The sequence below is a fragment of the Scyliorhinus torazame genome, chromosome 5 (genome assembly GCF_047496885.1).
Source record: "Scyliorhinus torazame isolate Kashiwa2021f chromosome 5, sScyTor2.1, whole genome shotgun sequence".
Taxonomy (NCBI): domain Eukaryota; kingdom Metazoa; phylum Chordata; class Chondrichthyes; order Carcharhiniformes; family Scyliorhinidae; genus Scyliorhinus; species Scyliorhinus torazame.
Window position 1 is genome coordinate 83,064,655 of NC_092711.1, and position 16,132 is coordinate 83,080,786.

At 45.6% G+C, this 16,132-nt stretch overlaps 1 protein-coding gene and 3 non-coding genes across 4 annotated transcripts in view; 1 reads left to right on the forward strand and 3 right to left on the reverse strand.

Moving 5' to 3' along the window:
* Nucleotides 1-16,132, forward strand: part of LOC140418681 (uncharacterized) — a 403,178-nt gene that overhangs the window by 217,516 nt on the left and 169,530 nt on the right. The gene's annotated exons all lie outside the window — the stretch shown is intronic.
* trnar-ccg (transfer RNA arginine (anticodon CCG)) lies at nucleotides 8,118-8,194 on the reverse strand. The gene has a single exon. It is a non-coding gene; the product is annotated as a tRNA-Arg (tRNA).
* Nucleotides 8,277-8,349, reverse strand: trnav-uac (transfer RNA valine (anticodon UAC)). Its single transcript has one exon. It is a non-coding gene; the product is annotated as a tRNA-Val (tRNA).
* trnav-aac (transfer RNA valine (anticodon AAC)) lies at nucleotides 11,182-11,254 on the reverse strand. The gene has a single exon. It is a non-coding gene; the product is annotated as a tRNA-Val (tRNA).

Below are 16,132 nucleotides of genomic sequence, written 5' to 3' on the forward strand. Positions count from 1 at the left end.
TCCCAATTAATTGAGGTCAAGTTCAAGGCCCACCCAAAAGTGCGCGAAGCCCTTTTCAGTATAAAAGATATTCCCCAAGGAAGAATCTTTCTTCTTTGGCTTTGGCTCTCACCGAAGAGAGAGACCTGCCCAGCAGCTGCACCAGACCAAGTAAGTTCCAAGTTAACGCACGCTACGAGATAGACGCTCCTAGTGGCTACACTGTAAACAGCTCAACCCATCAGCCTCAGAACCGAGCAACGGCCATTGTTCCTCTGACTGAGTGGGCACCCAAAGCTAAGTATAGGCTTTAGTAATAGTGGTTGTCTAGTTTGTAGAGTTTATGCATGAGTAGATTTGACTGTGTGTAACTAAATGAGCATTGCTTTTGAACTTACTAACTGGTGTATCGAGTCATTGATCAGTATTCGGTTCTGAACCTTGTGGCGGTGTCAAAATGTACCTGGCGACTCTTGAGTAAACATAACTAAACAGAGCCAAATTAAGAGCCAAACAAAGAGAGCAACAACGGCTCAGTATATCATCATATTCGCAAGGCCTAATGTTCATGCAAAATACAGAGTTCTCATCCAAACACCCATTGTTTACAACAATGCCCACCAAATTCATTAGAATTTCATTTGTTCCAGCTCTGGGCGAAAGAACTGCCTACCTCACATTATAAATAAGCTAATCCTGTCAACCTATTTAAAGATTGCTCCTGAGGAATGTTTAATCGTCTTGCTGTTACAGTAATTGTGATTGGTGGATGGATATTGGACAGGGCGTCTCTCCTGCTCTTTTTTTGGAAATGGTGGCCATGCGGTGTAAATACCTCCATTGGTATGTGTTTCACTGTGTCTGATTCGCACAGAGATACATTCCGGAGGAAGGCAGTGTCCTCAATTTAACATATCATCCAGAGGCCAGAAACTCTGAGAGTGCAGCATTCCCTGAGGAATGCACCGTCTCCTCGATAAATTCCAGGATTGTTGTTCCTGACGGACTGCCCGTGTCCTGTTGAGCGGGAAGAACCTCTGAACAGACTGGAGACAGAATCCTGGAAAATCCCAGGAGGTGGTGACCACTCATTTATCCAATCCGGGAAAAGGAGACTGGAATAAAAAAAGGGAAATTAATAGCAAATTAATGATCCCCATGGGAAAAGGAGGAGAATTAATTTAACCCCTGGAGTAAAATATGACTTGGCAAGCGAAAGTAAGACTTTTACTGATGTCGCCCCTGTTACCCACTCCGGATGGCCGAAAGCATGTTCAAACCTCAGGAACTTCATTTCCACTGCAGTCGGTGTCGTGATGTCGGAGATATTATTAACACAGAGGGCTTTGGGAATGTTTAATTCTCCGACAGAAAGTGTTGTCACCCTAATGCTTGAGCAAAGGGATTTGAGAGTCTAGGCATTTCCCTGGTTACCTTGTCGCAAATAGTAACCAGAACATTCTGTAACGAATTGGTGGACATCCCTTTCTCTTTCTCTTTCTCTCTGATATATTGAGGAATCACATTGATTAGAAACCTGCTAAATCTTAGTCAGACCACCCAGTGATATTGGAATAAAACTATTTATTATGTTCACTGTCTCAGTCTCCACTGCCACCCTTCACACCCTCCAGGTACCATCATCGCTGGTTGACCACGGGCTTCCATTAGATTGACCCATGATTATGTTTGACTGCAGTGGTTTCAATTGCCTCCTGCAGTTTGGTTGACGAGAAAACTCTCCAGCTCTTACGACCTGTCATTGAGCATAATGGAAGAGTTTACAAGCTGATCATCAGTCGGTTTAACCAGGCTACGAACCAGAAAGTCCTGAAGTGGGACTGGATTTCAGAGCCTCAGTACCAGAAACGTGCTCTGTGCGAGAGCTTCTGTAAGTCATACATAGGTTCTTGCCCTTAATACATGAAATGGCACGAAGCACAGATATTTCCTGTGCTCCTCAGCTGTCAGTTGTAACGGCGGTGAACTGACGCCTCTGTAAGTTTTGAACACAGATACAGTATTAGCGCGCCATCCAGTGGAGTGTTGTCTGTGAAACATCGATTCTAAATTTATCCTCGAATATGGCGGGATTTTTATTGCGACAGATTATCACGGGTTTTATCACTTTGATTATTTTATCACAGCATCTGATAGATTTTTCATTGCATTACCGGATCCGCTCTGTGTCTCACTGTGTCTGCTTCACACAGAGATACATTCCGGAGTCCTGGGCCGCGCTCTCATCTATAGATATTGTCCACCGGGCTCCGCTCTGTGTCTCACTGTCTCTGCTTCACACAGAGATACATTCCGGAGTCCTGGATCGCGCTGCCATCCATAGATATGGTATTGGACTTCTTTGTTCTGTTAAAGGACAGGGTGTAGCGTCCTTTGGTCTAATTCCCCTGGTAAATGGAGGCGATAAATGTGGGAGCTCCCTGTCAGTGTCTGTCTGTACCGGACTATGGAATAGCCATAACCAATGTAGAGCCGACAGTTTATTTCAGCCCGATCCCCTGCCCGAGACACCCACTGCTCAGGGTGGGAGCTCTGATCCTCACACTGAACGGCTACGATAAAAACGAATCGCTCATAAACCACACGGCATGAAGAGATTGTTAAAACAATGCATCAGATAAGAAAATGAACTCACCTAATATCAGCAGCATCAGAGTTCCAGCTGGAAACAGCTCTTTCCTGGGGTTTCTGGTCATGATGATGATGGTGGGCAAAAGGCGGATGAATCCGGGTCTGATTTCCAGACTGGGACTTGCTGCCAGTCCGGGACTGAATGCTATGCGGGTGAGGAGAGGAGAGAGCTTTACATTCTCCCCCTGAATGTGAGACTGATGGGCCATATTGTCACCGATTGGACTATTATGGGATGTCGTTATCTGCCGTTACTCACGGTGCCACTGTGCGATTTGTTGTTTCTCAATTCATGGACCACGCGAATCGTCACTGATTCCAACCCTCTCTGCTTCCTGTGTGTAACAGCAGGTTAACATAATTCATATAGTCAGTGCTCTGTTGTCTTTATAACAGAACAGAACCGTTCATTATCTTCGAATCATAGAGTTTGACAGTCCAAAAAGAGGACATTCGCTCAGTACATATGTACTGTCTCGCATAAAGAGTTATCCACTGATTAATCATGTTTGTTTCCATACATTTCATCATTTTAAAATTTCTATTTACTGGTCAGATATTTCTTCCTTAAGCTGATTGATAGATTCTGTTCCCGGCCCTGTTTCTCGTGCACTTGCTCCAGTTGCTGAAGTCTCTGCTCAGGATTATTGTCTCTTCACCTTTCCCAATCCCTCCCACACTGTCTGTGAAGTTAATACCAAACGAAAGAAGAGTCACAGAACCGATCCATGTGTTTGAACAGCATTTCCATCAGTGATCTGTACATATTTATGTGTGTCTGTATCTGTTCGAATATCTGCAACGCTGTTGATAAAACCGGGATCCTTTACCTCTTTAACGTCATCAGCAACGTGTCAAATTTCTGCATCGAACCCTGAATGCTTTCTCCTCTTTGACTCATTCAAATTATATTTACTTCTTAGTTCCTTCCTCGTTCTATCTACTTTATGTGTGTATATGATATAAACAGACACAACATTTATGGTTGTACTTTAGATCATCAGCTCTGTTGTTTGGTGGTTATTTAATGCAGGAAAAGATCTGCTGGAGCAGACATACAGATTCCTGCACCATTGCATTGTTTACAGAACCAATGATAGGAAGAGGCCAGACGCAGCGATGTCTCCACCAGCACAATCGGTTCAGATCGAGGGCAGCAAACGGAAGCTGTGCGGTGGACACCGCAGTCTCTAAACTGAGCAAACTGTGTGGCGGTTACCAGCTGCCGTCACAAGTGCTGGGGCGGAAATAGCGACCACCCCGGAAGTCTGTGACCACCCTGCACCTGCTCGCTGCTCAAGTGACTGAGAACAAAGTGTGGGAGTGATATGAACGGCTCTGAACCATAGAGATTTAGGGAACGGAATGAGGGTTCAGTTTTCCTGTGTCTATTTGAAAACGCTGTCCCAATCGACTTTCACACCCCACATTACCCATGCTGCTTTCCCTTCACAATTCTCTTTTGAAAGTTGCCGTTGAATCTTCTTCCTTCGTCATTTCATGCGTGGAATTACGGACGGTACCATATCGTAACGTAATAAATAAAATATCTGCTGCTTTTGGAAACAATTAGTTGTGTTCTATACTACCCAAAATACATAATTTTAGAACATCGTTTGAGTGTCGCTTCTACTTTCTTTGTTAAAAACAATGAAGGCAAGCATCTCTAGCCTTGTGCAAAGATGTGCCTCATGCCTCCTATTCTGTTATACAACCCGCACTTTCTCCGACGCCTTAACAATAAAGAACAAAGAACAATACAGCACAAAAACGGACCCTTCGGCCCTCCAAGCCTGTGCCGGTCATGATACCAACCTTTGTTCCTACTTTGTCCTGCACAGGTTTTGGACAGAGCCGGTCAGCAAAGAATTCAACAGGTTTCGCGTCACATTTAGAATCATCTGACATAAACATCAACAGCACTATAAGCTGAGTGTAAAAAGCTCCAATTTGCGTTTCTGGGAAACATTCGTATCTTGTGTGTTTCCGTGCACGCGGAATTCATTCAATGGCCACATTCTAACAGCAATGAGATAAATCCGGCAGCAGAGGGCGCCATGTTCAAGCAGGGGCGTGATGACGTCATGCGACGGAACTGTCAAAGCCGATAGGTTTGGGAGACGAGGTGATGTCATAATGGGTTTGGTAGCCTGGGTGATGTCGCAATGGGCCTGGTCCCCTGCAGTGTGTGGGTGGAACAATGAGCTGAACAGAGCCCGGGTTCCCTCTCTCCTCTCAAGCTCTGCCTCATCCCATTCCCATTCACTCACAGAGATTCAGCCAGACATGTTTCGGCTAATACTGGCGGCGCTGTTGGGCGGTAAGTACTGGATAATGTTCACCATGCCTGATTAGCTGATAATAGATTGTAATAATTAATGATCAGAAATGTCTATCTGATGGGTAGAGTAGAGCTTCCACAAACTCACACATTTGCAAACAAATTTAGGTAACTTATGTTTAAACTCTTGATATTTAATTCCGCCACTATCGCAGGCTTACAATGCGCAGATCCAGTAACTCAGTCACCGATGACAAAACCCGGGGCAGAAGGGGATTCGGTGCAGTTGCATTGTCAATATTCAGACTCGGACACTCGCTACGTCCAATGGTATCAGCAGCAAGCGGCACAGCCATCAATCTGGATTATTCGCAATGTAATAACTCTGAAGAAAGATGCAGTTTCAGACGATATCTGGCACTGCTGACAAGTCTGAACAGAACGGTTACATCAATATAAGGGCCCTCAGTATGGAGGACGGGGCGGTCTATTACTGTGCAATGAGGCACAGCATTGGATATAACATAACGCCCCGTAGAAAAACCTCAGCGAGTATTTACTAGACAGCCAAGCTTTATTTAGTGTCATTGCTTGCGGGGATAATTTCACGAAAGCAGTCAGGTCTATCTATTGCAGTTATATTGCTGTCTCTGTTCTTGTACAAGTCAACACAGAGACGGTTTGGTAAATCATAAGGCTCATCTCCATGCGGCGATTTCTACAGTAAATTTAAACTTGGAAGACCCACGTACTAGCAGAGGTAGTGAAAACTATCTGATGTGGAGCTAATAATACCGACAATTATGGATAATATTTCCAAAACTTAACTCAGGTGAACCAAAGGCCACTGAGTCTCGGCCATCCCATCCTGTAATGAATCTACAAATGTGAGAAAGTCTGAAATGCACAATAACCATTTCAATAGAGCATCACCAAGCAACACGATTATTATTATCGTGCAGGACCATGTGACGTTTTGGTGTATAGTTTAGCCTTCAACAAAAATATAAATTTTTTGGTCGATGTTGATCGATGTTGACCATTTCTGCCCAATGATAAGGCGCCATCCAGGTTAGGGGCAGACTTCACCTGCTGAGAGACGGAGGGGCAGGTCCCAAGGTGAGTGCAACAACATCCCAGGGGCTATGTCGACTCCACCAGTTACAAAAACCCTGAAGCGCCGCTGATGTGAATTTGTGCTGTCCCTACAGATCCTCACATTCTCACACTTGCTGCATTCACGCAGCTGTTGATCAATCTGCCCCGACAGCTCCTCCAAACACATCTTTTCATTCTTTGTTTCTTCCATTGCTCCAACAGAGAGCTGGCACAGACACGGCAGCCGGAATGGCCTCATTCTGTGGTGTAATCATTCTCTGATTCGATGCTAACCTCACCCTGTGGCCAGGGAACCCAAGGCCTTTTCTCATTTAATCTCTCCTGACTTGCACCCTGTCAGAGCCCTTTCCTGTTGTTCTGTTTGCTCCCTCCGGGATTTCACTTGGTTACAACGTCCGACATTTCTAACCTGTCCCGTTTTAATGAAAGGTGATGGTGAAAGACGAGCTTTGTTGTCCTGTCGACAAATGCCGCCTGGCTCTCTGAGTTGTTCAAGTATTTTCCGCTTTCTCCGCAGATGTTAGATCGAATTTCGATGCCAATGACAGTCTGCTTGGGTTATTTTTGAGGGTCTCGTTGGTCTAGGAGTGTGATTCTCGCTTCGGGTGTCTCGGTGTCGAAATTTGCGAGAAATCCCGCCTTCAAATCTCGGATGAGCCCTTTGATGCTGTTTTCTGTTGGTCACGCGACATGTTTTCTTCATTTCTTTGCGGCGCAGACGGCGGGATTCATTCACATGGGGTTCGCTTTGAGAAGCTGAGCTCACACTGCAGGGAGCCAGTACGTTCCCGAGACAATCGGGACAATTTCTAAAAGCTTGTCTGTGATTAGACATTCACTTACCTCTATTGACTAATTCCAGTGGATTCAGGCAGCTCTCTGTCTGTTTTATTTTATTCAGTTCAACAACATCAGACTGTGTAATCTCTCTTCCCCCTCCACCATCTGTTTCCATCAACTTATTTTCATTCCTTCCATTGCTCCCCTCCCCCCGCCCATAAAATCCTGCTTGAGCAATCTGATCCCTGTTGCCAATTGTTCTCTGACACAGTGCTTACTTTGTTCTGCCATTAACACATTCTGACCTCTTAATGCGCCATCAGCACCTTTCTTAGCCTTGATTAGCCTCATTTACATTGCCTTTTTCTTTCTGTCCGAGACATTTTCGTCATTTTCCACCTATTGCTGACCACTCTATCGAGGCCCAATAGGGCACCCCACCCCCCGCCCATCCACAATAGTCCGAATCTGACCCCATTTCCAGTTCTCCAGCTTTGACAAAGAGTCACCCAGACCCGGAACGACAGCTGCTATCTCTCTCCACAGAGGCTGTCAGACCTGCTGAGATTGTCCAGTATTTTCTGTTTTTGTTTCAGAATGAAGCATCCGCAGGAAATTGCATTTGTCGTTCATTTAGACATGTTTGAGATGGTGAATAAGTATGTTCATCTGCATTTGTAAATGCATGAAATTCTGTTGTACTAGCTCCGAATATCCAAAATAGGAAGATCCTTTTCTTCTCATTGCCTGTCGAAAATTCAGTACTTGTGACTTAATGTGGAATTTATTTTAGTGGCTCATGAGAGACTAAACCTCATAATCCTCGAACATACGAGATCGGGGAACAAAAGTACTTTGTGCAAACATTCCTCACACAACATGAGAAGCACTTGATGTTTCTACCCGGTATAGACCCGGGGACCTTTCGCATGTTAGGGGAATGTGCTAACCACTACACTACCGAAACCGCTGGCGGTGCGGTAATCAATGGACTTGTGCAATGTTCAACCTCACTGTGTTGCCGCCTCTTCTCATGATTCGGCTGAGAGGCCATGTCACTTATTACAAGAAGACAGCCGTTTCTTTAAAACCGATGTCTCAACTTATAAAACAATCAGGAATGGAACTTTACAGACCTGAAGATAAGTTATGTTTTGCTTGAAGTGGAAGTTAAATAGAGAAGGCAGGGCTTTCGTAAATAACCACAACCGATACGAGAATGGAAGATGTTCTGCTCACTTTGCTCTGCATCAAGAATCAGCTGTCCCACCCACTGAGTTAAAGCGCACGCCAAAATTCACAAGTCCGAGCCAGCCAGGAGTCGAACCTAGAATCTCCTGATTCGGAGTCAGGCAGGCGCGTTATCCATTGCGCCACTGGCCCATTCGAGGGCATGCATTTGGCTATTCCTCGTTGATGAAGACCGGTTACGAGATAGTCTGCAGACTAAAGCGGAAGTACGAGATGTTTCTGCCCGGTTTCGAACCGGGGACCTTTCGCGTGTAAGGCGAATGTGATAACCACTACACCACAGAAACAGCTGGCAAATAACGGACGTGTACAATGTTCAACCTCACTGTGTTGCTGCAGATTCGCATTGCGAGGCTGAGAGGCCAGGCCAGGCCATTTGTTACAAGACGACAGCTGTTTATTTAAAAAAAAACAGATGTTTCAACATATAAAACCGTGAGATGTAGAAATTATATCGAACTGAACATAAGTTCTATTTTGCTTAGCTCGGTCTTAAATTTGTGCCCTGTGGTCTCGAGGTATGGTTCTCGTTTACGGATTTTTAATCAATGCGAGCGGTCGTGGGTTTAAATCCAGGACAGGCCCTTTACTCCAGGTCAGACATTATGAATTGTTTGCGAGGCTGACGGCGGCGTTGGTTTGCATTGGCCCACTCTGAAAAAGGTTTCTCAGGACTCGGGATGTTTACGTCGTTTCTCTCCCCACAGATGATGCTCGAGGGAGACAGTGTCTGAGCTGGAGTGCGTTTGGATAGAATTGATGCTCCAGATCTGCGTTAACTTCACAGGGACGTGACCCATCTAATCCACAGAGCCAAAGTGGAGAATTGAACTGACTGGAGAGCTGCATCTTAACGCTGACCTCCCGGACCTCGGCCTCCTGAAATGTTCCAAAGAAGCTCAACAAACACTCGAGGAACAGCAGCGCATTTTTCCACTGGGCTCAATACAGCTTTCACACTCAGAGTGTGTGCAACAGTCTCACGCTGTAAATGCTTCCCCCATTCTGTGTGTTCTTCCATCGCAGATTTGGGTTTGAATCTTGTTTCCACTTGTTCTTTGTATCCGGGCGGTAGTTGTTGAGAGCTGGCACAGACACAGCGGCTGGAATGGCCTCATACTGTGGTGTAATTATTCTCTCATTCGATGCTCACCTCACTTTGTGGCCAGGGAACCCTAGGCCTTTTCTCATTTAATCTCTCCTGACTTGCACCCTGTCAGAGCCCTTTCCTGTTGTTCTGTTTGCTCCCTCCGGGATTTCACTTGGTTAAAACGTCCGACATTTCTAACCGGTCCCGGTTTTAATGAAATGTGATGGTGAAAGACGAGCTTTGTTGTCCTGTCGACAAATCCCACCGGACTCGCTGAGTTGTTCCAGTATTTTCCGCAGATGTTAGATCGACTTTCGATGGCAATAACAGCATGCTTAAGTTACTTTCCCAGGGCTCGTTGATCGAGGGGTATGATTCTCGCTTTGGGTGTCTCGGTTTCGAAAGTTGCGCGAGTTCCCAGGTTTAAATCCCGGACGAGCCCTTTGATAAGGTTTTCTGTTGGTCAAGCGATATGTTTTCTTCATTTCTTTGCGGCGCATTCGGCGGGATCCATTAACATTGGGTTTCCTTTGAGAAGCTCAGCTCACACAGCAGGGAACCAACACGTTCCCGAGACAATCGAGACATTTTCTAAAAGCTTGTCTGTGATTAGACATTCATTTACCTCTATTGACTAATTCCAGTGGATTCAGGCAGCTTTCTGTCTGTTTCATTTTATTCAGTTCAGCAACATCAGACTGTGCAATCTCTCTTCCCCCTTCACATCAGTTTCCACCAACTTATTTTCATTCCTTCCATTGATACGTTTTACCCTCAGCATACCATCCTATATGAGCAATCTGATCCCTGTCGCGAATTGATCTCTGACACACTGCTTACTTTGTTCTGCTATTAACACATTCTGATCTCTTGAGGCGCCACTATCAGCACCTTTGTTAGCCTTGATAAGCAACATTTACATTCCCTTTTTCTTTCTGTCCGAGACATTTTCGTCATTTTCCACCTATTGCTGACACTCTATCGAGGCCCAATAGGGCACCCCAACCCCGCCCCAGCCACAATAGTCTGAATCTGACCCTATTTCCAGTTCTCCAGCTTTGACAAAGAATCACCCAGACCCGGAACGACAGCTGCCATCTCGCTCCACAGAGGCTGTCAGACCTGCTGAGATTGTCCAGTATTTTCTGTTTTTGTTTCAGAATGAAGCATCCGCAGTAAGTTGCATTTGTCGTTCATTTAGACATGTTTGAGATGGTGAATAAGTATGTTCATCTACATTTGTAAATGCACGAAATTCTGTTGTGGGTGTACTAGCTCCGAATATCCAAAATAGGAAGATCCTTTTCTTCACATTGCCTGTCGAAAATTCAGTACTTGTGACTTAATGTGGAATTTATTTAAGTGACTAAACCTCATAATCCTCGAACATACGAGATCGGGGAACAAAGTACTTTGTGCTAACATTCCTCACACAACATGAGAAGCACTTGATGTTTCTACCCGGTATGGACCCGGGGACCTTTCGCATGTTACGGGAATGTGCTAACCACTACACTACAGGAACCGCTGGCGGTGCAGTAATCAATGGACTCGTGCAATGTTCAACCTCACTGTGCTGCCGCCTCTTCTCATGGTTCGGCTGAGAGGCCATGTCACTTATTACAAGAAGACAGCCGTTTCTTTAAAGCCGATGTCTCAACTTATAAAACAATCAGGAATCGAACTTTACTGACCTGAAGATAAGTTATGTTTTGCGTGAAGTGGAAGTTAAATTGAGAAGGCAGGGCTTTCGAAAATAACCACAACCGATACGAGAATTGAAGATGCCCTGCCCACTTTGCTCTGCATCAAGAACCAGCTGTCCCACCCACTGAGTTAAAGCGCACGCCAAAATTCTGAAATCCTATCCAGCGAGGAGTCGAACGTGGAATCTCCTAATTCGAAGTCAGACGTTATCCATTGCGCCACTGGCCCATGCGGGTGCATGCATTTGGCTGTTCCTCTTTGATAAAGACCAGTTACGAGATTGCGGTAATAGTCTGCAACAGAGTAAACTAGAATTATGAGATGTTTCTGCCCGGTTCCGAACCGGGGATCTTTCGCGTGTTAAGCAAACGTGATAACCACTACACCACAGAAACAGCTGGCAACCAACGGACGTGTACACTGTCCAACGTCACTGTGTTGCTGCAGATTCGCATGGTGAGGCTGAGAGGCCAGGCCACTTAGGACAAGAGGACAGCTGTTTCTTTAAAAAATACTGATAGAACATAGAACATAGTAAATACAGCACAGAACAGGCCCTTCGGCCCACGATGTTGTGCCGAACCTTTGTCCTAGATTAATCATAGATTATCATTGAATTTACAGTGCAGAAGGAGGCCATTCGGCCCCCCGAGTCTGCACCAGCTCTTGGAAAGCGCACCCTACCCAAACTCAACACCTCCACCCAACACCAAGGGTAATTTGGACATTAAGGGCAATTTATCATTGGCCAATTCACCTAACCCGCACATCTTTGGACTGTGGGAGGAAACCGGAGCACCCGGAGGAAACCCACGCAGACACGGGGAGGACGTGCAGACTCCGCACAGACAATGACCCAAGCCGGAATCGAACCTGGGACCATGGATCTGTGAAGCAATTGTGCTATCCACAATTCTACCGTGCTGCCCTTAAGAACAAATAAATCTACACTATATCATTTTCCCGTAATCCATGTACCTATCCAACAGCTGCTTGAAGGTCCCTAATGTTTCCGACTCAACTACTTCCACAGGCAGTGCATTCCATGCCCCCACTACTCTCTGGGTAAAGAACCTACCTCTGATATCCCTCCTATATCTTGCACCTTTCACCTTAAATTTATGTCCCCTTGTAATGGTGTGTTCCACCTGGGGAAAAAGTCTCTGACTGTCTACTCTATCTATTCCCCTGATCATCTTATAAACCTCTATCAAGTCGCCCCTCATCCTTCTCCGCTCTAATGAGAAAAGGCCTAGCACCCTCAACCTTTCCTCGTAAGACCTACTCTCCATTCCAGGCAACATCCTGGTAAATCTTCTTTGCACCTTTTCCAGAGCTTCCACATCCTTCCTAAAATGAGGCGACCAGAACTGTACACAGTACTCCAAATGTGGCCTTACCAAAGTTTTGTACAGCTGCATCATCACCTCACGGCTCTTAAATTCAATCCCTCTGTTAATGAACGCGAGCACACCATAGGCCTTCTTCACAGCTCTATCCACTTGAGTGGCAACTTTCAAAGATGTATGAACATAGACCCCAAGGTCTCTCTGCTCCTCCACAATGCCAAGAACTCTACCGTTAACCCTGTATTCCGCATTCATATTTGTCCTTCCAAAATGGACAACCTCACACTTTTCAGGGTTAAACTCCATCTGCCACTTCTCAGCCCAGCTCTGCATCCTATCTATGTCTCTTTGCAGCCGGCAACAGCCCTCCGTCCTATCCACAACTCCACCAATCTTCGTATCGTCTGCAAATTTACTGACCCACCCTTCAACTCCCTCATCCAAGTCATTAATGAAAATCACAAACAGCAGAGGACCCAGAACTGATCCCTGCGGTACACCACTGGTAACTGGGATCCAGGCTGAATATTTGCCATCCACCACCACTCTCTGACTTCTATCGGTTAGCCAGTTCGTTATCCAACTGGCCAAATTTCCCACTGTCCCATGCCTCCTTACTTTGTGCAGAAGCCTACCATGGGGAACTTTATCAAATGCCTTACTAAAATCCATGTACACTACATCCACTGCTTTACCTTCATCCACATGCTTGGTCACCTCCTCAAAGAATTCAATAAGATTTGTAAGGCAAGACCTACCCCTCACAAATCCGTGCTGACTATCCCTAATCAAGCAGTGTCTTTCCAGATGCTCAGAAATCCTATCCTTCAGTACCCTTTCCATTACTTTGCCTACCACCGAAGTAAGACTAACTGGCCTGTAATTCCCAGGGTTATCCCTAGTTCCTTTTTTGAACAGGGGCACGACATTCGCCACTCTCCAATCCCCTGGTACCACCCCTGTTGACAGTGAGGACGAAAAGATAATTGCCAACGGCTCTGCAATTTCATCTCTTGCTTCCCATAGAATCCTTGGATATATCCCGTCAGGCCCGGGGGACTTGTCTATCCTCAAGTTTTTAAAAATGCCCAACACATCTTCCTTCCTAACAAGTATTTCCTCGAGCTTACCAATCTGTTTCACACTGTCCTCTCCAACAATATCGCTCCTCTCATTTGTAAATACAGAAGAAAAGTACTCATTTAAGACCTCTCCTATCTCTTCAGACTCAATACACAATCTCCCGCTACTGTCCTTGATCGGACCTACCCTCGCTCTAGTCATTCTCATATTTCTCACATATGTGTAAAAGGCCTTGGGGTTTTCCTTGATCCTACCCGCCAAAGATTGTTCATGCCCTCTCTTAGCTCTCCTAATCCCTTTCTTCAGTTCCCTCCTGGCTATCTTGTATCCCTCCAATGCCCTGTCTGAACCTTGTTTCCTCAGCCTTACATAAGTCACCTTTTTCCTCTTAACAAGACATTCAACCTCTCTTGTCAACCATGGTTCCCTCACTCGACCATCTCTTCCCTGCCTGACAGGGACATACATATCAAGGACACGTAGCACCTGTTCCTTGAACAAGTTCCACATTTCACTTGTGTCCTTCCCTGCCAGCCTATGTTCCCAACTTATGCACTTCAATTCTTGTCTGACAACATCGTATTTACCCTTCCCCCAATTGTAAACCTTGCCCTGTTGCACGTACCTATCCCTCTCCATTACTAAAGTGAAAGTCACAGAATTGTGGTCACTATCTCCAAAATGCTCCCCCACTAACAAATCTATCACTTGCCCTGGTTCATTACCCAGTACTAAATCTAATATTGCCCCTCCTCTGGTTGGACAATCTACATACTGTGTTAGAAAAGCTTCCTGGACACACTGCACAAACACCACCCCATCCAAACTATTTGATCTAAAGAGTTTCCACTTAATATTTGGGAAGTTAAAGTCGCCCATGACTACTACCCTATGACTTCTGCACCTTTCCAAAATCTGTTTCCCAATCTGTTCCTCCACATCTCTGCTACTATTGGGGGGCCTATAGAAAACTCCTAACAAGGTGACTGCTCCTTTCCTATTTCTGACTTCAACCCATACTACCTCAATAGGGTGATACTCCTCGAACTGCCTTTCTGCAGCTGTTATACTATCTCTAATTAATAATGCCACCCCCCCACCTCTTTTACCACCCTCCCTAATCTTATTGAAACATCTATACCCAGGGACCTCCAACAACCATTTCTGCCCCTCTTCTATCCAAGTTTCCGTGATGGCCACCACATCGTAGTCCCAAGTACCGATCCATGCCTTAAGTTCACCCACCTTATTCCTGATGCTTCTTGCGTTGAAGTATACACACTTCAACACATCTCCGTGCCTGCAAATACTCTCCTTTGTCAGTGTTCCCTTCCCCACTGCCTCATTACATGCTTTGGCGTCCTGAATATCGGCTACCTTAGTTGCTGGACTACAAATCCGGTTCCCATTCACCTGCCAAATTAGTTGGGTGATGTTTCAACATATAAAACCATGAGATGTAGAAATTATATCGAACTTAACATAAGTTATATTTTGGTTAAGCTCGGTCTTAAATTTGTGCTCTTTGGTCTCGAGGTATGGTTCTCGTTTAAATATTTGTAATCAATGCGAGCGGACGTGGGTTTAAATCCAGGACAAGCCCTTTACTCCAGGTCAGACATTATGAATTGTTTGCGACGCTGACGGCGGGGTTGATTTACATTGGCCCACTCTGAACAAGATTCCTCAGGACTCGGGATGTTAATGTCGTTTCTCTCCCCACAGATGATGCTCGAGGGCGACAGTGTCTGAGCTGGAGTGCGTTTGGATAGAATTGATATTCCAGATCTGCGTTAACTTCTCAGGGACGTGACCCATCTAATCCACAGAGCCAATGTGGAGACTTGAACTGACTGGAGAGCTGCATCTTAACGCTGACCTCCCGGACCTCGGCCTCCTGAAATGTTCCAAAGAGGCTCAACAAACACTCGAGGAACAGCAGCGCATTTTTCCACTGGGCTCCATACAGCTTTCACACTCAGAGAGTGTTCAACGGTTTCACGCTGTAAATGCTGCCCCCATTCTGTGTGTCCTTCCATCGCAGTTTGAATCTTGTTTCCACTTGCTCTTTGTATCCGGGCGGTAGTTGTTGAGATCTGGCACAGACACAGCGGCTGGAATGGCCACATACTGTGTTGTAATTATTCTCTCATTCGATGCTAACCTCACTCTGTGGCCAAAGCACCCTAGGCCTTTTCTCATTTAATCTCTCCTGACTTGCACCCTGTCAGAGCCCTTTCCTGTTGTTCTGTTTGCTCCCTCCGGGGTTTCACTTGGTTAAAACGTCCGACATTTCTAACCGGTCCCGGTTTTAATGAAAGGTGATGGTGAAAGACGAGCTTTGTTGTCCTGTCGACAAATCCCGCCTGACTCGCTGAGTCGTTCCAGTATTTTCCGCAGACGTTAGATCGACTTTCGATGGCAATAACAGCGTGCTTCCGTTACTTCCGAGATGCTTTTTGGTCTGGGGTATGATTCTCGCTGTGGGTATTTCCGTGCCGAAAAGTGCGTCAGATCCCGGGTTCAAATCCCGGACGACCCATTTGATATTATTTTCTGTTGGTCAAGCGACATGTTTTCTTCATTGCTTTGCGGCGCAGACGGCGGGATTCATTCACATTGGGTTTCCTTTGAGAAGCTCAGCTCACACAGCAGTGAACCGATACGTTCACGAGACAATCGATACATTTTCTAAAAGCTTGTCTATGAGTGGACATTCACTTACCTCTATTGACTAATTCCAGTGGATTCAGGCAGCTCTCTGTCTGTTTCATTTTATTCAGTTCAACAACTTCAGACTGTGCAATCTCTCTTCCCCCTTCACATCTGTTTATTCCCATC